Below are 21,040 nucleotides of genomic sequence, written 5' to 3' on the forward strand. Positions count from 1 at the left end.
ATATTTATTGCCTCTATACCCACGTTGGGATTCTCCACTTTCGCATCATCCATGTAACAAATTGCTGGTGTGAAATTCCCTCTGTCGAAATATGATGGCTTCTGTTTTCTGACTGTACTTTGCCTGAAACAAAAAGTAATTCAGTTACGTACTCATTTTCTCATGTAATTAAAGAAGTGAGGCATATATGTCTAATGAGAAACAAAACACCTTAAAAATCTGCTTTCCCTATCTAGGGCACTCTCGAACTCTTTTCATAGGGATGACTACTGCTCCACTGAGCTCTTTGAAACTTATCAAAGTCTTCTCCTCTCTACTTCTTCCCTTTTTTCTCTTTCCAGACCACTGATCAATCTCCTCTTATCCTATCCAGATCTTCAAGTCTCTCCCACATTTTTTCATCTCTATCCTGAGACCTGCGCTCTGCTGAAGAAGCAATGGGAAGGGAACCATGAATACTCATATACTAGGAAATAATGTTCCTTGTTTCACATAATAAACCTATTTCTGGAACATTTTCCAACTTCTTTCCCCTCCACAATTTGAGAAGAAAAATTTAGAAAAAAAGAATATTTGCTGTGGGTAATCAACCATTCTCTCTTATTGCTTTTTTTTTTTCTTTATAAAAGTAATCACAGGGCTGTGAGTAGAGATTGCTTGAGAGCTTTAAGAACCTCAATCAGTTTCACAGCTGGAGGAAGAGAGATCAGTTGCAATGAAAAGTAAAACCTTTCTCTTATGGAAAGCGCCCTCCCTTTTGGGAACTCTGTTCTAGCAAATGGCAAATCATAATGTACACTGCTCTTAGGAAGACAGGCAGAGTTGGATAAAAGAGAAACAGGTATTGGTTGACTGGACATGCAGAGTGAAGAATATTGAACCTCAATGCATTAGCTAATGATTTATCTTTCCAGTTAATTTGGCTTCCATTGTCTCCTAAGCAGTTAGTGTCAAGTGAGACTGGGGTGAATGTAAGGAAGTACTGACCCTTTCCAGGTGGCAGTAAGGATCAACATCCTGCAGCTTGTGATTGAAATCTTAAACACCTCTGGCTGGGATAAAAAGGGAGAAGCAAACCCAAGTTTCCAGGAAATTCCCTGACTTTGCATCTGAATATAATCCCTTCTTGACTTCTCAAATTAAAACATCAGGTTACTAATTTATTCCATGGAGGATGTGTGAAATTGCTGAAGAAAGAGAGGTTGTAACTACACCAATATTCTCAATGAACCTTGTTCCTGGTGATGAAGAAAATGGATTTATGTTCCTTTCATCTCTATTGTACATGCTGTTCTTTCCATGCTTCTATGAGTTATGTGACCCTACTTTCCTTGCCTAAGAATGACCAGTGGAAGGACTCATCTCACTGGATACAGTGATCGTCCCATGGGTGGGCACTTGACCCAAACAAGGCCAATTAGAGTTATTTGCATGAGGAATGAGTTGTTAGGAATGTTGGCAGAGAGAGGGTGAAGCTTTTCTCTGTTTGTCAGGGATACATGCCTGCTGTTGCCATAGATCATCTTTACTACTTTATGCTAAGAAAATGCATAAGAATTATGCCAACACAAACAAAATCCAATCAGTAGCCGGGGAAAGATGGAGAGGTTTGGAGACAAATATGATGACAATGTTTGAATTCTCAGGTCTGATTTGCCTGAAATACTTGGATATTTCAATTATTCTCACAGATTGGGTTTCTTGGGAAGTAGACTCTTAGATGGAGATTAGTGTTCAGGAGATTTATTAGAGGGTGCCTTTGGAGGTAAACACCTGTGGAAAATAGAGATAAGAAAGCAGAAGAAGTGGAATTATCATATGGTCACAATAAAGCCTGAACAATACTGTGGGAAAACCTATAGCTGGGATGCCTCTGAATTATCTTGGACAATGGTTCTCTTCACTAAGACAATCCCTGTAGGTGCTGACAGCAGAGGAGTAAGTCCTTTATTCTTGACGTTCAACCTGTACCTAATATTATAGCACCCACCTTATTATATAAGCCATAAATTCTCACCATTATCACTTTCTGCTTAAAAACAAAAGCAGTGGCTTTCTACAACTTATACTTAAAAGGGTACCTACTAAAGCATGTTGTAATGAAACTCACTTTTATTCCATAACCACAATCTCCAAAGTTAGTGAAAGTTGAATAAGGCTGCTGGAATGGGGTCCTGATGTTTTATCTCCCATTTGAAGGAGAAAATAAAGTAAGAGAAGGAACATTCAGAAAGAAAAAGGTGACAAGAAATAAGATGGGGGCGTCGGTAACAGCTGTACCTGCCGCCTCCCACAACCACATCAAAATGACAACTAAAATACAGAACCACCAGCACTCAGAGCCTCCTGAAATCTAGCTGAACAGAAGCCCTACAACCAGGGAGCTGAAGAAGCACCGAGACCAGAAGGGGGGGAGACGCGGGCTGGTCGGGGCTGAATCCCGGAGACACGGCCAGGTCCCACACCCCGTGTCGCAGGTAAACCCGTGAGGGAGATCTCTGTGGCGGAGGTTTCCCAAAAGAGTGAGGGGCCCCAGCCCCACATCGGGCCCCCAGCCCAGGGCTCCAGGGCCGGGAAGAGATGTCCCCACACCTTCAGGCTGTGAAAAACAGTGGGAACTGTGGCTGAGGGTCACAGAGGCTGCGGGAGCCCCAGCAGCTCCTCTTAAAGGGCCCATGCATGGACTCACTCAGATACACTCCCTCTGAGCCAGCGCTGGGCAGCAGCTTGAAAGGACCTGGGACACTTGGGGAGGAACTAACCTGCCTGAAATCGGGGCGAGAGCTGGAGGGGCAGCTTCCTCCCAGGCAGAAGGGCTGGCAGAGGCCATTGCTCCTTAGGTGAGTCCTCCCCTCACACAGCTGGCAGGCAGGCATCATATTTGAATCCCCAGCACCAGACTCACACCTCTGGCCCCACCCCAGTGATTCCCGGAGGCCCCGCCCCTCCCCACCTGCAGCCCATCCAGGCCATTTCCAGGGGCTTTTCTATGCAAGTGACCTCTCGAGTCTTATGCTTAGGACTTTACTAAAATCTCTCAAACAAGCCGCAGCGGGCCCCATACAGCTGGATAAGTGGTCCCAGGCCTGGCACTAGCGGCAGCCTGCATTGGCTCATAGCTTGGCCTCTCCTGGATACCTCCAAGCCCAGCACAAGGAGCAGCCATCTATGGTTTGCTGTGTAGCTTATGCTAGGTGGCCCTGGGCAAGGCACTGGCAGAGGCTGATTTTGCACCTCCCGGGAGGCCCCAGAGACAGTGCACCTGGTGGTCAGACTCGACCATGCTGGATTACAGCCTTACCACATCCACAAGTGACACATTCAAGGAGTGCACTTGGTGAACACCAAAGCTCCACTGAAGTAAATCCTGCTCCATAGGGGTGTCTCCAGCACAGCAGCTCTTTGGCTGTAGTTACAGTTGGTCCTCACAGCCAACAGACCTGGGGGTCAATTCCTCCCAGTGAAGCCAACAGCAACCAAGGCTCAACTACAACAGGACAGTACACACAGCTCACACAGGGGAGCAACTAGAAGGCTCAGCTCAGGTGACTGGGGAGGCTAAGCCACTGGACCCTACAAGACACCTACTACAGAAAGCCACTCTACAAATTGCAGGAGATATAGCAGCTCTACCTAATACATAGAAACAAACACCTGGAAGCAGCCAAAATGCAGAGGCAAAGAAACATGTCACAAAGGAAAGAACAGAAGAAATCTCTAGAAGAGGAACTCAATGAAATAGATCCAAGCAAGCTAACAGATACAGAGTTCAGAATAATGGTTATTAGGATGCTAAAGGATATTAGTAAGAGTATGACGAAAATAACTGAGAAAATCAATGACATAATAAAGTAGCAATTTGAAATGAAGACTACACAAACTGAAATGAAGAATAATTTACATGGAATCAACAGTAGAGTAGAGGACGCTGAGAATCAAATCAGCGATTTGGAACATGAGAAAACAAAAAACCCCCAACCAGAAGAGCAAAATGAAAGAAAAATCCAGAAATATAAAGATAGTATAAGGAGCCTCTGGGACAACTTCAAGAGTGCCAGAAGGAGAGGAAAGAGAGCAAGAAATTGAAAACCTATTTGAAAAAATAATGACAGAAAACTTCCCCTACCTGGAGAAAGAAATGGACTTACAAGTCCAGGAAGCACAGAGGGTCCCAAACAAGAGGAACCCAAAGAGGCCCACAGCAAGACACATCATAATTTAAATGCCAAAGGTTAAAGACAAAGAGAGAATCTTAAAAGCAGCAAGAGAAAAGCAATTAGTTCCCTACAAGGGAGCCCCCATAGGACTGTCAGCTGATTTCTCAACAGAAACCTTGCAGGCCTGAAGGGAGTGGCAAGAAATATTCAAAGTGATGAAAAAGAAGGAACTACAACCAAGATTGCTCTACCCAGCAAAGCTATCATTTAGATCTGAAGGTCAGATAAAGAGCTTCTCAGACAAGGAAAAGCTAAAGGAGTTCATCACCACCAAACTAGCACTACAGGAAATGTTGAAGGGTCTTCTTTAAGAAGAAGCTAATGAACAAAAGAATCTGATGAACTAAATAGATCCAGAGACATTGATGCATGTAACAGACGATCATATTTCAGATGGAAAAGGGAAGGAGGGTGGAGGGTGGGAAGAGATTAACCAAAGAAGTTATATGCATATATGCATAACCCATGGACACAGACAATGATGGGGGCAAGGCCTGGGGAGGGGGTGAAAGCGAGGTGAAGGGGGTCAATTGGGGGGGAAAATGGGACACCTGTAATACTTTCAACAATAAAGATAAATTTTTTTCAAAAAAGGAAAAAGCAATTTAGTGATCTAGGTGACTAAAGGCATTAAGTACATGGTTTTAACTGGTGTTTCACTTAATAGAAAATGAAAAAGATCTATGTGATGAAGATTCAAAATTTATCTCTTTATGTTAAATGATTTGCATACATTAATTCATCAGAATTAGTAAAACAATTAGGAAAGCTTACATATTTTCTCTCACTAATCGTTGATTTGAATTTAAAACTTTCTATGCCTCCTATGTAAATTGGCTATTTTCTTTTTTTTGGAAAAAATCTATTTGTACAGCCTGGCTGGGTGTGGCTCAGCAGTTGAGCATCAACCTAGGATCCAGGCAATTGGGGTTCGATTCCCAGTCAGGGCACATGCCCAGGTTGCGGGCTAGGCAGCTGACCAATGACTCTCTCATCATTGATGTTTCTATGTCTCTCTCTCTCCCTCCTTCCCTCTCTCTGAAATCAATAAAGATATATTAAAAAAAAAAAAAAGTTTTATAAAAAAAACCCTATTTGTACAGACAGATCTTGGTCTTAAAAACAGCTAACATTTGTAAAACAGTTTATATACATTCCAAGTGTCTTATGCACCCCACCCAACTTGCAGCCTCCCCCCACCCCTGCCCAAGCAGCTTGCAGTGGCATTTCCATACAAGTGGCCTGTTTGGCTTACTCTGCAATCTTTCTAAAATCTCTCAAAGGTCCACAGGCCCCAATCAAGCAAAATTTGGCAGCAGCATGCTCTGTACTTCTTGCTAAACAGCCCTAAGCCGGGCACTCCTGGGAAACTCCAAACCTAGCCCAAGTGGAAACCATCTTCAGCTTGCCTTGTAGCTCATACAAGATGGCCCCAGAAAGGGCACAGACCATGACTGACCTTGGCCTGTAACTTTTAGGAGGCCCCAGAGCTAGCATACACAGTGGACATCTTTAGGCCATGCCAGAGCACCACCCAATCACCTCCATGAACAACACACTCAGGTAAATTCAGTGGGCACCAGAGCCCCTCTGAAGCAAGTTCTGCTCTGTGTGGTGGACCTCTGAACAGAAGCTCCTCTGCTATAGTCACAGCTGGTTCTCACAGCTGATCACCCTGAGGTTTAATAATTCCCATTGACATGCCAACAGAAACCAAGGCTCAACTGCAACGAAAGGGTGCACATAGCCCACATTGGTGCACATCTGAAGTGCCTCACTTAGGTGACTGAGGACGCATGCAACGGGGCCCCACAGGACACCTACTACATAAGGCCACTCCACCAAGACTAGAAAATGTAGCAGCTCTACGTAGTATACAGAAACAAACACAAGAAGGCAGCCAAAATGAGGAAACATGTCCCAAATGAAAGAATAGGGCAAAACTTTAGAAAAAGGGTTAAACAAAATGGAGACAAGCAATCTACCTGATGAAGAGTTCAGAACATTGGTTATAAGAATGCTCAATGAACTTAGGAAAGAATTGATCAACTCGGTGAAAACTTTAACAAAGAGATAAGAAGCATAAAAATGGAGATAGGAAACATAAAAAGGACCAGTCAGAAATGAATACTATAAGTGGAATAAAGAATACACTAGAAGGAATCAACAGATTAGATGAAGCAGAGGATCAAATCAGCAATTTGGAAGATAAGGTGGCAGAAAGCACCTAATCATAACAGCAAAATAAAAATGGAATCCCAAAAAATTAGGTTAGTTTAAGGGGCCTCTGAGACAACATCAAATGTACCCACATTTGCATCATGAAGGTGCTGGATGGAGAAGAGAGAGAGCAAGGAAATGAAAACCTATTCGAAAAAATAATGACAGAGAACTTCCCTAACCTAGTGAGCGAAATAAACATACAAATTCAGAAGGCACAGAGAATTCTAAAAAAGATGAACCCAAAGAGGTTCACACTAAGAAACATCACAATTAAAACGCCAAAAGCAGCAAGAGAAAAGCAATTAGTTACCTACAAGGGAGCTCCATAAGATTGTTAGCTGATATCTCAACAGAACTTTGCAGGCCAGAAGGGATTGGCACAAAGTATTCAAAGTGATAAAAGCAAGGACCTACAACAAAGATTACTCTATCCAGCAAAGCTATCATTTAGAATTAAAGGTCAGATAAAGAGCTTCCCAGACAAGAAAAAGCTAAAGGAATTCATCACCACCAAACCAGTATTACATGAAATCTTAAAGGGTCTTTTTTAAGAAGAAGAAAAAAAAAAGATAAAAAATATGAATAATAAAATGGCAATAAATACATATCTATCAAAATTACTTTAAATGCAAATGGATTAAATGCTCCAATCAAAAGACAGATGGTGGCTGAATGGATAACAAAACAAGACCCTTACATATGCTGTATACAAGAGACTCACTTCAGATTGAAAGACACACAGACTGAATGTAAAGGGAGGGGGAAAAAAGATATTTCATGAAAATGCAAAAAACAATCAAAAAGCTGTGGTAGCAATACTTATACCAGACAAAAAGATTTTAAAACAAAGCTTATAACAAAAGACAAAGAAGAACCCAGTAATTCCTCTTCTGGGTATTTATCTGAAGAAACCCAAAACACTAAATTGAAAAGACTTGTTCATTGCTGCATTATTTACAATAGCCAAGATATGAAAGCAACCTAAGTGTCCATCAATAGATGAGTGGATAAAGAAGTGGTGCATATATACAATGGAATATGACTCAGCCATAAAAATTTTAAAAAGAAAAGAAATCTTGCCATCTGCAACAACATGGATGGACCTAGATGGTATTGTGCTTAGCAAAATAAGTTAGAGAAAGAGAAATGCCAGATGATTTCATTTATATGTGGAATCTAAAAATCAAAATTAGCATGCAGAACAGAAACAGACTTATAGACACAGAGAACATTTTGAGAGTTGCCAGAGGGGAGAAGGATTGGGGGGAAGGTAAGAAAGATGAAGAGATTAAGAAGCACAAATTGTCAGTTATGAATAGTCATGGGGATGTAAAAGGTATAGCGTAGGTCTTTTATCCACTTAGAGTTTATTTTTATATATGGTGTAAGTTGATCTAGTTTCATTTGTTTGTATGTACCTGTCCAGTTTTCCCAACAGCACGTATAGAAGAAACTGTCTGTACTCGATTGTATGCTCGTTCCTCCTTTGTCAAATATCAATTGACCATAAAGATGTGGGTTGATTTCTGGGCTCTCTGTTTTGTTCTGTTGATCTATATGCCTGTTCTTATGCCAGTAACACATTGTTTTGATTACAATGGCCTTGTAGTATAGTTTGATATCCAGTATCATTATCCCTCCAACTTGGTTCTTCTTACTCAAGATGTAAGTTGCAAAACCATAAAAACCCTGGAAGAAAACAGGCAGTAAAATCTCAGACATCTAGTGTAGCAATATTTTTGCCAATATATCTCCTAGGGCAAGGGAAGCAAAGGAAAAAATAAACAAATGGGAATCATCAAACTAAAAAACTTCTGCACAGCAAAAGAAACCATCAACAAAATTGAAAGGGAGTCCACTGTATGGGAGAATATATTTGCCAAAAATACATCTGATAGGGGGTTAATCTCCAAAATATATAAAGAACTTACACAACTCAACACCAGGAAGACAAACAATCCAATTTTAAAATGAGCAAAGGACCATAATAGACACTTCTCCAAAGAGGACATACAGATGGCCAATAGATATATGAAAAAATGCTCAATGTCACTAATCATCAGAAAGATGCAAGATGTTATTATTTAAGAATTTCAAAAAATTTCCATATGTCCAATCTGGTGGTGTTTTAATTTATTCTGAATATTTTCAATTGGTTAAAAAATAAAAATGTTTCTGCCAATTGCTGCATACTGTTTATCTCTGGGTGAACATTTCTAAAAGATTAACTTTATAATTTTTTAGGACACTTAAAATGATGAATAAATCATTAATAAAATTAGTAATCTCAAAATTTTACTTTTTCAAGCAACAATTTATTCTAATTTTCAGGTTCTTTGGTTTTCATGACATAAATATGAATGTATCACTCAAGGTGTAAGATGCCAATAGACTAGTCTTCAATTATAGTAAGAACTAGAATGATACTTTATAATGTTTTCTATACAAACATTTACAATTAAAAATTATGCCATGGTTCCCTAGCAATTAGCAAACAGAGTAGAGTCCAAGGATATCTGGGATTAGGTCAGCAGCTTCCCAAGAGAATGTTGTCCACTAAATTCACTGAACAATCTCACCTCCACCCTCACTCCACCCCAATAATAATAATAAAAAAACTACAATGAAGTATCCCCTCACACCTGTCAGAATGGCTATCATCAATAAATCAACAAACAACAAGTGTTGATGAGGGTGTGGAGAAAAGGGAATCCTAGTGTGCTGTTGGTCAGAATGCAGACTGGTGCAGCCACTGTGGAAAACAGTATGGGGTTTCCTCCAAAAATTCAAAATGGAACTCCCTTTTGACTCAGCGATCCCACTTGTGAGAATATTTCCTAAGAATCCCTAAACACCAGTCAGAGTTTATGCACCCCTATGTTCATAGCAGCATTATCTACAATAGCCAAGATCTGGAAACAGCTTAAGTGCCCATCAGTAGATGAGTGGATAATAAAGCTGTGGGACATTTACACCATGGAATACTATGCAACTCTAAAAAAAGAAGTATCTCTTACCCTTTGTGATGGCATGGATCGACCTGGAGATTATTATGCTAAGCAAAATAAGCCAGTCAGAGAAAGACAAATACCATATGATCTCACTTACATGTGGAATCTAATAAACAAAACACACTGAAAACCAATATAGAACCAGAGGCGTGGATACATGCAACAGACTGACGCTGTCAGGGGAGAGGAGCGGGGGGAGAACTGGATAAAAGAAGATGAAGAGATGAGCCAAAGAACATATATGCATAGCCCATGGACACAGTTAATAGTGTGGTGAAGGTTGGTGGGGTGGGTGGAGGTGGATAAAAGGGAGGAGAATGGGGGACATCTGTAATAGTGTCAACAATAAAAAAATAAAGTATAGCATAGGGAATATAGTCAATAATATTGTAATAACTATGTGTGGTCCCAGGTGGGTACTAAATTTATCAGGGTGATCATTTCATAAGTTATATAAATGTCTAATCACTAGGTTGTACACTTGAAACAAATATAATATTGTATGTTAACTGTAATTAAAAAATAAAGAAAACTATTTAGCAAAAAAAAAAAAGAAATTTTTTATCTATGTAATCTATTTAAAAATAAACGTGTGTACTCCAAAAATATCATTGTCATGAAAGACAAAGAAGGGCTAGAGAGAGGATATGAAGAATGAAACAGATTAGAGAGGAGAGAGGATTCCATGCTGCTGGCTTTGAAGGTGAAGGAAGAGGCCAAGAGCCAAGGAATGCAAGGAATGCAGCTCTAGAATCTGTAAAAGGCAAGGAAATGGAGTCTCTTCTAGAACCTATAAAAGGAATGTAGACCTGCTGACACCTTGATTTTAACCCAGTCAAACTAATGCTAGATCTCTGGTGTCTAGAACTGTAAGAAAATAAATTTGTGCTGTTTTAAGCCAGTCGGTTTGCAGTAATATGTCACAGCAGCAGTAGGAAATATACACTATTTTACAGATGAGAGATAAGAGCCCCAGGAAGATAAAGTAACTTGTCCAGTCACATTGCTACTTCATGTCTGAGCTGAGATTTGACTCTGGGCAGCCTGATGTATCACTGCTTATTTGAGCCACCAGAACCATTTTATAAAGCTAGGGCTTCATTGTAAATAATAAAATCATTTCATGAGCATCAGCTACTGTGCCAAGGCTCCTGGATGGAATGTGAACTCTGCTATCTTGCTCTTGGTTTGTGACACGTAATATAACTCTTCCCCACAAGGCTGATCCAAAGAGCCCTTGATTTCCAGTCTCCTCATGGACAGCCTAGACTTCGCTGACAATTTCCTGCTGTGATCATCTGCATGCAGAACCAGCTCAACCCACGAAGCCTGAAGAAGTTTGTTGAGCAACAAGTGTTAGGTCCCTACAACCAGTTTCTGCATATTTTGCCTGGACCTGAAGGAAAAAGGCTCTGTCTCTGTGTCCCCTCCACTTTTTCTTGCCCCAGGATCTATCTGTACTCTCATAGTCCCACCTGGGGCAGTTAGCAAAGCCTCATTTTTGTGAAGATGTTAATTGATAACTTAAGTGTTAGCCAGGTGAGAGATTCAAGTTTGAGCTCTTGCAATAGGATTCTCTCTAAGAGAAAAGGCATATTCATTTCACATGACCCTGAGGTCTAGCTCTTTTGATACTTTCAACAATAATGTTTGGCCTAACAAAACTAATAGGGTCAGACTGCTTGCTAGTGAGGAAATGAAGATGTTTCATTGTAATTGCATGTAGTCTCGTGCAAAATATCTGTTGACATACATAACCACAGTACAATTATCAAAATTAGGAAATATAACATGGATACCACATTATTATCTAATCTACAGTTCATATTCAGAGTTTACCAACTAACCCAATAATATCCTTTTAGTGATTTTTTTTTTTGCTCTGCTCCAAGGACTAATCTAAGATCATACATGGAATCCAATTGTCACCTACCTCTGGTTTCCTTTAAACTGGACCATTTCCTTAGCCTTTATTTTTTCATGACTTGGCATATTGAAAGAACATAAACTGATTATTTTCTAGGCTGTCCCTCATTTGGGGTATGTTCATGACTAGATTCAGGTTATGCATTTTTGGCAGAAATATCTTGGAAATTATTGCATCTTCAGTACATCATATCGAGAGGCACATGATATTGGTTTATTACATCACTGGTGATGACCTTGCTCTTAGTATATACACACAGAAGTGTTTAAGAATAAGTGAAAACAACTTATTTTCAAATGATTCAAAAATAATATGGAGATAATGATAATGTAAATGTTACAAAATGTTAATGCTCGATAAATCTGGGTGAAGAGCATACTGGATTTCTTTGTTCTATCCTGGTAACTCTTCTGTATATTTGAAATTATTTTAAAATAAAAAAGTTCTGTAAGCTGCTTCAAATATAAAATTAGCTTGTCTATTGTGTATGTTCATTTAATAGCTTACAAGAGTCCTTTTTCTCATACAGCTACTTTTCCTAGTTTTATGGACTTGATTACTGTAATAATATCTTGTTTTCAGCCATGTAACTATAAACATACATTCTCTTGACGTCTCAGTAAATTTGATATATATAGTTGATGGGATTTTGTTATTTTATAACATTTTTGGCTACTCATCTGTCCAGCATCTTATTAAACTAAATACTGTGACCATTGTTTGGAAATCTGTTCTTTGGAAAAAATAAAAGCATTTATTTCACAGCTTAAAAAAATCTGATATATTAGAAGCTGTCTTCATTGTGTACATATTGCTCTGGGAGCTGGGGGCAGAATCAGTTTGGGGACATGATGCTCTTTTGTTAGGGAAAGCACTTTTTGATAGGCTTTTTGGTAATTTAAAGTCACTACCTGGTCCAGGGGCTAGAGGTTGAGCCGGAGAAAAGCTAAACTGCTGAATACAATAAAATGAAATGATGTTGTCCTCGGGTGGAGAAACTTACGGTATTACCGACCTGAGGCTTGCACTGGAGATTGTGGAAGAGAACGTCATGGTGGGTAGAAGTGGTTCTCACAGAGATGAGGAATAGGCTCTGGAATAAACAGAATGTCTGGCTCAAGAGAGGACATGGCCAATAAGGGACTTCACTGTTCATGGTGATGATCTTAGAGAACAGGGATACGCAATAATGATTTCTGGCTTTCCCTTCCCTATACTGTAATTCCTTTGTTTTGTTTGTATGTCTTCACTAAAGCTGATTGACCAGCACAACACAGCATCAACCTTGAATTAACGGTTATCTTGGGGGATAAGGCAGAAGCTGGTCATGGGGTGAAATAGGCTAGAGGGGGCTGAGGGAGCAATGAGAGGTAATGATGCGATAATCAGAGGTGACCCAGAGGAACAGCAGGAACCAACCAGGAAGATATCAACAGTCTGAAAAATCCCTGGAAATATTTGGAGACAGATATTAGACTTCCAGGCATTCTCTGGGGTTTGAATTATAGTGATTTGGATATTAAAGGGAGGAAACTGCAGAACCCTGAAGAATTTTATTATAAACAGGAAAGCAGAGTTTAATTGCCACATATAGGTCACATGCAACCAATGGTAAAAAAAAATATTGCAATGGTTTATTCAAGTCCAAAAATGAGTGTTGGTATGCCTGCCTTTTACTGCAATAATTGTTAGGCAAATAATGATTTGGCACGGAAAGATCATTCATTACAGATGAGGTGGATCAAGAATGAGAATTTTCTTATGTGTATATTTTCAAACTTTGCTAACTTAGGGATGATGTGCAAAAAAAAAAATAATGTAGTTAGATTATTAATTTGTGGTTATTTGTTACATTTACTGAACTGTTTCCTTGAGACTGAAATCTAAGTAATTAAAAATGTCTAAGGAACTCAACCAAGAGTTAAGATGAATCATAAGGTTTTATTTTCTCACTGATGTGAGAAGACATCTGTGCAGACTGAACTTGAAACTACAGCTAAAAATGTGAATATTGCTGACAGTTAAAGGAAGTAAAGATATTCAAACTGAATTCAGACTTTTATATAATTCAAAGACCACATTCATTTCACTTATTAAACGTCTCTGGGATCAATGGATTAACAGTTTTTAACAAAGGCAAACATTTTTGTGGAAGTGAAACCACAATTTTAAAGAAGATTAGATGACTATGAATGACATTTAAAATTTCTTCATTTTCTTTTGAAATTTAAATATCTATATCTGTCATATATAATTGGATTAAGTATCAGTTCTGTCAGTGTGATTCAGTTTTAAAAGTACTGATTTGGATTAAAAATGAAACATGCCCATCAAAACTGGCAGGATCCATATGACTGTAGATGCCAAAACTCTCATAAAAGATCTAGCAATGTGGCCCAAGGATGAGAAAGGCTTGGGTCTCAGGTGACTGTATAATTGCTGTCTTAATGAAATCACTGAAACCAAAAAAGCACCATAAGTAATGAAAGCCCAGAGTCAAAGTGAGGTACTCTCTGGCTATATCCACTCCGCAATTCTCCAGGTTATTTTAGCTGGTGAAACACCAGCATTGTTTTCGATTATTCCAAAGATTTTCTCAAATTCCATATCCTCTGTTGCTTTCCAATATAGAGAATAAAAAACCAAATACTACGTCTCCCTAACTGCCCCAGCTTCCCCAATTCTCTTACAACTAGCCTTAAAAACCTTTTCTAGGTGGAAGGGAGATAAAGCATTACTGGGAAATCTTTTTCTTTTATTGAAATAATAAAACAGTCACAGGTTATGTTAACGAAAATGGTGGTGGTGTGCACTGAATTTCTCCACTCCAAAATTTATGTTGAAACCCCATTCCCCAATGTGACTGTCAGAGATACGGACATTAAGGAACTAATTAAGGTTAAGTCAGTTCATAAGCATTGGGCCATAATCTGATAAGATTGGTGTCCTTATAAGGAGAGACAGCCACCAGAGAATGAACTCTCTCTCTGTCTGCATGTGCACAGAAAAGAGTCCATGTGAGGACACAGTGAGAAAGCAACAATCTATAAGCCAGGAAGAAAGGCTTCACCAGAAATCAACCCTGATGGCACCTTGATATTAGAGTTCTAGTCTCCAGAACTGTGAAAAAAATTAATTTCAGTATTTAGGCCACCCGATCTGTGGTATTGGTTATGGCACCCTGAGAAGATTAATACAGGCAAAGTAAGGATATCCAGGGGGTCTTTCCATCCCAGAATCATTGAAAAACCTGGGAGAAACTTTCAGGTTAAACCATATCAGAACTCTGGAAGATAATGAAAGGTTTACAGCAACTAAGTGAATACTTAACTAGGAGAAAGGCCACTAAAACACAGTAGGAGAGCTTTGTGGCATTTTTACTTACCCTTGTCTCATCCTCCTGCCCAGTGTGGCAGTAATGATCTGGAAGATAGCAGCCTGCATTCCCATTTGTAGGTACCTGGTTGTAAAGGGACCAGAGCAGACTTTATTCCCAAAGAATAGTATGTGTCTGTTTTGACCTGTGTGGGGGTTCCCTGAAGGACTAACAAAAATACTGGACTTTGTTTCCCTTAAATTAGAGTTCCCTCACTGTGGAGATGTGGCAAAAGCCTTTTATGAAAAACATTGAAAGGAAAGCCACTCCCACCTGGGACAAAAATAACAATTGGGGCAAACAATAGACACATTGATAGCCTGGCAGGAAAAGCTGGGCTATGAGATATTCTGAGGAATAAATTTTGACAAGCTTCCCTGTAGATTGGGGAAATTAGAAGACCAGACACATATCCGGGGGAGGGTGCATGCTCAGAAAAGACATAAGAAAACTACAAGCTTTCACAGCTGGCTGATCTGTAGGCTCTGAGGAAGTAGGAAGTAAAGGTCAAGACAAAATTGTAAATGGCCTGGCTAAAGGTTGAAAGATTGTCCCAACACAGAGCCAATCTTCAAGGACCTGGACAGTATATTTTCCTCCCTCCCTCCCTCCCTCCTCCCCTCCCTCCCTCCCTCCCTCCCTCCCTCCCTCCCTCCTTCCTTCCTTCCTTCCTTCCTTCCTTCCTTCCTTCCTTCCTTCCTTCCTTCCTTCCTTCCTTCCTTCTAAATTTGGTTGCAGGTGTGTAAGGAAATCTCTGTTAATTGACTAGCTCACAACTGAGCATATACTACTTATGGCAAAGAATACAATCTTTACAAAAGTAGTTTAGAAAAGACACTAAAAAAAAACTATAACCCACAGTGAGCAACAACTAATCTCTGGGGGGAGGGGGAGAATCTAAGTTACAAAATGTCCAGTTTTCAACAAAAAATTACAAGGCATGCAAAGAAACAAAAAAGTATGGCCCAGATAGATGGATGAAGAAAATTTGATATATACACATAGTTCACCCTTGAACAATGTGGGGGTTAGGGGCACTGACTCCCCACGCAGTCAAAAATTTGCACATAACTTTTTTTTAATCCTCACCCAGGACATGCTTAGAGAGAGAAAGGGGGGGGGGAGAGAGAGAGAGAGAAACAGAGAGACAGAGACAGAGAGAAACAGAAACAGAGAAACATCAATGTGAGCAATCCATTGCCTTCCATATGTGCCCTGACCAGGGACTGAACCAGCAACCCAGGCATGTACCCTGACTGGAAATTAAACCAGCAACCTTTCCGTGCACAAGATGATGCTCAACCGAGCCACTCTGTCTCGGTGCATATAACTTTTCACTCCCCAAAAACTTAACAACTAAGAGCCTACTGCTTGACCAGAAGCCTTACTGACAATGTAAACAGTTGATTAACACATATTTTGTATGTCATGTGTATTTTACACTGTATTCTCACAATAAAGTAAAGTAGAGAAAAGAAAATGCTATTAAGAAAGTCATAAGGAAGAGAAAACACATTTAGTACTGAACTATATTTATCGATACTGTAAGTTTACATTGTCTGTTTTAGACTAAGTGGTGCATCTGCGAGTTTTTTTCAAATTGTCGATTAAAAATATCTGAGTATAAGTGGACCAGCACAGTTCAAACTGGGAACAAACTTTCAATTATAAGATGAATAAATAAGTTCTGGGGATCTAATATACAGGGTGGTGATTATAGCTAATAGTACTGTATTATATACCTGAAAGTTGCTAAGAGAGTAGATTTTAAATGTTCTCACCACAAAAAAGAAATGTTAATTATGTGAGGTTATAGAGGTATTAACTCACCTTAATGTGGTAATCATTTTGTAATATATACATATGTATCTCAAATCATCACATTGTAAATTATATCTCAGTAAAACTGAAGTAAAAAAGATAAGATCTTACTGGGGTAGGATAGGCCCTTAATCCAATGTGAGTGATGTCCTTATAAAAAAAGGATCTGAAGATAATGAGAAGATCATGTGATGAGAGATGCAGAGATTGAAGTGCGGTAGCTATTAGTCAAGGAATGCCAAAAGTTGCTGGAAACTACCAAAACCTAAGGAAAAGGCAAGGAAGGATTCTCCCCTACAGGTTTCAGAGGGAGCATGGCCCTGCTGACAAGTTGACTTAGGAATTCTAGCCTCCAGAACCATGAGATGATAAGTTTTTGTTGTTTTAAGCCACTCAGTTTGTGGTACGGTTGTTATGGCAGTCCCAGGAAAATAATGCATGCCCCTTGCAGAGAAGATAACATGTTCAAAGGCCTGGAGGCATGAGAGAGAGAACTACAAATAGTTCAGTGTGTTTGAAATTTAGAGAGAGAAGGGGGCAATGCCAAGAAGTGAGGCTGGCTAGGTGAACAATCAGAGGCTGGATTATTCAGGAGTTTGTAATTAACCCTAAAGATAAATAAAATTCATTGAATGGTTTAAGAAGGGGAATAAGATGATCAGATTTGTGTCTTAGAAGAGTACTATGACTCCAGCAGAAAATGGGTTGGAAGAGAACATTGTAGGCAGGAGTAAAAGTTAGGGGGCTACGGAATTTGTCTAGGTGAGTATATAAATTGGCTATTGTGTCATAAGAAAATTCTCCAGATTCAGTGGCTTAAAACGACATCCCATATTATCTTTTGTGAGTACTTGGATCAGTTGCTAGATGACTAATCTAGGCTGGGCAATCTGGGAGTCAGCTGATGTAGACAGGGCTTGTCTGGCCATGACTCCATCCCCTGTGTTTTTTAGCCTCTTCCTGAGAACAGCGGACAAACTTGGGCACATCCTTCTCATAGAGGTGGAAAAGGCACAAGAGAGCAAACCAAAATGGACAGGTACTCTTTCAGGCCTCTGCTGGCATCATGTCTGCTAACATCCTGGTGGACAAAACACATCACATGGCTGAGCTCAATTTCAAAGAGCAGGAAAAAACATTTAGTCCTTTGATGGGAGAAGCTATAAAGTCACATAACAAAGGCTATGCATATGGGTAGGGGTGAAGAATTGAAACCATTAATACAATCCACTTGTCTTGTGGTAAACTACCTTAATACAATGGTGGGAAATTACCTTAATGTAATGGTAACCTCCAAGTACACTACTAGGCAAGCTATCCCAGAGGTCACAGGAAAGACAGACCCACAGACCATATGAAGAGGGTGATTCACATTGTTTATCAAATAAACTTTAAACACACAGCAAATGGCAAGGAGAAAGAGATAAGGTAGGTTTACCCACTGAATATAAGATATAAGCAAGTAGAAGGACCATACTTCCTGAATCTCTCACTCTCTCCCTTGCATCAGCCTTTCCTTCTGATGGTGTGGTTGTGAGCACCAGAGTTGAGGCTTGAGTCAAGGGTCTGCAGACAGAAGATGCCTGGGACCAATGGCACACACTTCCTCTGACAGATGCAGAGACAACTATCCCTAGCCACAGCTCTCTTTATTTATCTCATCTGTCTTTCAAATTAATGACATTTATTGCTATGGAATGAATCATGTCCCCCAAAATTCATATGTTTAACCCTAACCCCCACTGTAATAGTGTTTGTAGGTCATAATTAAGTTTAAATGAGGTCATAAAGGTGGGGCCCTAAACTGATTTAACTGGTGTCCTTATAAGAGGAAGAGAGAAAGATCTCTTTCTTTCTCTATGTGCACACACCAAGGAAAGGCCATGTGAGGAGGACACAATAAGAAGGCAATCAGGAAGAGACTCTTCACCAGAATGCAACCATCCTGGCACCCTGATCTCATACTTCCAGTCTCCAGAACTGTGACAAAATAAATTTCTTTTGTTTAAGCTATCTAGTCTGGTATTTTGGTATGGCAGCCTGAGCTAAGACACATTATACCTAACACATCATATGACTTTCACCCACCCCATTTGTTTTCTTGTCTTCCACAGGAGAATCAAATATTCTCAAACAATACAGCAAATATACAGTGTACCAACACTCTGAGAGAGGGTAGCGATGTGAATTAGACTAGAAAGAATGTGAAGAGAGAGAAATGGAAGGATTAATAAGTAATACTGCCAGGATTTCTTCGTTGAGGAATAAACTAGGATAAGATTGAGGAACAGGAAGGAGTCAAGGCAGACCTCTGGTTTCTGGGTTGGGCAGCTGGCTTAATGGTGATGGCATCTCCAGGAGAAAAAAAAAATGCATAAGAAGAACAACCATTACGCAGAGGAAGGTAGTAAGTTAGGTTTTGCACAGGATTGAGTTTAGGTTGGTTGGGAAGATGAGACTTCCAAGGGGAAGTGTTGACTGATTAGTTGGATGTACAGATGTGGAGCTCAATAATTAAGTCTGGCAGGAGAAGTAGGTGTGAGTGTCATCAGTAAGTAGAAGGTAAACAGAGTCATGAGAGAATGCAGCAGCAAGAAAGAAGGAGACCCAGGGTAGACACTTCTTGGAGATCTTGGTTTGAAAGACAGCAGTCTGAGAAGAGAGGGCAAACCTGCAATGATGGGGCTAGGCAGCCACTGGAGTCTTAGGTACCAATCATTTGATGCCAAGAGTTTATGTATGAGACAGATTGATAAGTGACCACTGGGTCTCACAATAAGGAAGTTATTAGTGACCTCAGGAAGAGATTTCAGCAGACAGCATGGAGGGGAGCCAGATGTTAATGGGTTGAGGTGAGGGAATGGAGTTACCTCAAAATGACTGGCTGTGACAGGGAAGAGAGAGCTTGGCTGGAATAAAAAAAAAAAGAAATCATGCAGACACCAGAGAGATTTGATTTCATTTTGTTTTTAAATAAGTGCCTGTAAATGTTGTTGAGAAGGAGTTAGGACAAAGGGAGAGGCTAAACATGAAGGATCTTTGATAGAGCAAGTTTCCTGAGCACATGGGAAGGAGAAAATCGAAAGAGCCTTAGACAGGAGGAGGGGCCTTTTCTCTTGAAAAAAGAGAGAGAGCAGATGCAGGAAGCTTTGTAGGGTTGGTGGCAGGAGGTTGAGGGACTTCCTCTTTGTGGTTTCCATTTTCTTTGTGAAAGAGCAGAAAAGGTCATTTATTAAAAATGAAGTGGTAGGTTAATGTTTCAGGAAAATGAAGAAAGTTTTCAGGTTTTGTTTCTGCTCTTGGGAATTAGGGGTAGGCTGTAGAAGCCAAAATGATTTCCAGACAGACCTAAGGACCCATTTGAGTCTGAGATCATAAATCAGTAGGGACATAAATCAGTGGGTAATTTTCATAGCTCTCCTTAGCAACCCATGTGCTAGTGTACAGGAAGAAGGCAGTTGAGGTGATCAGGGTTGGAATTTGCCTGCCAGAGGGTACAGAAGGACAGTGTGTGAGGGAATTTGGGACATGTGCAAGAGAATGGCTGAAGTGATGGATGGTAGAGTTTAACGCGGGTAGAACACCAAGATGTGAACCAAGAGGGAAGCAAAGTCAAAGCGTCAAAAAGAAACTAAAGATCTTGCTGAGGTTGAAGGACAGTCATCTTGGGCATTAGTGAATGAGGAAAAGAGAGGAGCAGGAGGTGGTCTGAGGGGTTACGTCTGAGGTGGAGATTTTAAATATGATGCACTTCTTAGAGATGACCAAGTCCACAATGTGGCTATGGGAGAGGGTGGCTAAAGTGAGGATCCCTGAATGAGAAGGTAAAGGAAGAGTGAGGCAAGGTTCTGGATCCACTTAAGTTACCCAGAATGAAGGCTCAATGAAGTAACATAGAGTTTGTTTGAATCCAGACCCTCTACTTTTCAGCTGTATGGCCATAAGCAACTTATTTAACCTCAGACTCAGTTTCTTATCTGTCAAATGGAAGAGGTGTATTAATACTTACCTGGTTGGGTGGTGGGACGATGAATGGCACACCATGCACATAGCACAGTGTTTGACACGGTAGCTGCACAGTGCATGAGTTTTACCTCCCTTATCATATGTGGTCCACGACTTGAGAAAGATGCTCTAGGTGTGATCTGATTGGTAAAGAATGAAGAGGGATCTTGGCTTCCTATTATTGGGGAGATAACATGTTTATGACACAATCACAAGCAGATTGTGCTGCCCTTTTAGTGTTGCTTCACATTATTGGCTCACATAGAAGTGTGCAATCAACTTTCACCAGCCGAATATTTTAATATAAACTCCGCAAATTTAGTCAGGCTGGCTGATAAACATCTGGCCTGGAATATCTATACATCATCTATATCTATATATCTATATCTATATCATCATCTATCTATCTATATCATCTATATATATCTATGTCTATATATCTATATCATCTATATCTATA

The sequence above is a fragment of the Miniopterus natalensis genome, chromosome X (assembly GCF_054644295.1).
Source record: "Miniopterus natalensis isolate mMinNat1 chromosome X, mMinNat1.hap1, whole genome shotgun sequence".
Classification (NCBI taxonomy): Eukaryota; Metazoa; Chordata; class Mammalia; order Chiroptera; family Miniopteridae; genus Miniopterus; species Miniopterus natalensis.